Consider the following 1,126-nt stretch of genomic DNA (forward strand, 5'->3'; position numbering starts at 1 on the left):
GCCTAAGATGTTTGACGTTTGTTTGTTTATTTTTAAATAAACAGTGGGCACGCAGCACAGGGTTGGGCATCTGTGTAACTGGTGAGGTGATCCCCCGGTAGGGGTGGGGCCGCCCCGCGCTGTTCCGCGCGTCACACTGTGACCGACGGTGTTTCCTACGCTGCGTTTCCCATCCCGTGACTGTTTCGTCGCCGATTCGCGCCGCGTTCACTTCTCTCCCTTCCCAACCCCTTAGCCTCCCGCCCGCCCGCAGCCGCCAGCTTGTTCTCTGTATCTATGAGTTTGTTTCTGTTTTATTTATCAGATCCTGCATGGAAGTGACATTACATGGCATTTATCTCTGTCTTATTTTTTACTAAGCGTAATGCTTTCGAGGTGTATCTATGTGTCACAAATGGTAAGACTTCCCTTTTGGGGCTGAGTGACGTTCAGGGCGTGGGGCTGGCTGATGGGGACGTGCACAGAGAGCGAGTGTTCCTCTGAGCGGAGTCGTCCCCCAATATTTCCCAGGGCGGGAGCCCCTCAGTGGCTCCGTGGATGAATAGTTCTTTAAACGCTGAGCGCAGCCAGGTTCTCGTAAATGCGATTATTTAAAATGCGCACGGAAGCGCGCGCTTTCAGGAGTTCTGGGGAGACGAGGGCCGCTCTGGTTTGGGCCCACGCGTGTGTCCTGCTTTCCTGCCCGACTGTCACGTCTCTGCTGCCCCTTTGCCGCCCGCGGCCGTGTTCATTCCGAGTGCTGCTCCGCTGCAGCCACAGCAAGGGAGGCCCCCTGTTGTGAAAAGGGAAACACTTTGCGGTTCGGCTTCCACTTCGGGCTAAAGTTTTCCACCACGAGGAATGACAGCTTTTCCCTAACGACCCGATCGAGCGGGACTAAAACGGCATCTGTATCTGCTGACAAAACATAATCAAGGCAGGAGAAGACAAACGTATATGCGATCACCTGCCTTTTGGGACAAAATAAGTAGAGGCGATGTACGCAAGTTAAATTTTAAAAAAGCAAATGTCACATGCAAATATAAGTTTCGGAACTTACTGGAGACAAAGCACAAGGAGGAAATTTTCATATGCAAATAAATGTGGACATTACAACCGTAGACGAATCGTAGGTAGGGTTTGCACA

The sequence above is a fragment of the Pteropus medius genome, unplaced genomic scaffold (genome assembly GCF_902729225.1).
Source record: "Pteropus medius unplaced genomic scaffold, Ma_sr-lr_union100, whole genome shotgun sequence".
NCBI lineage: Eukaryota > Metazoa > Chordata > Mammalia > Chiroptera > Pteropodidae > Pteropus > Pteropus medius.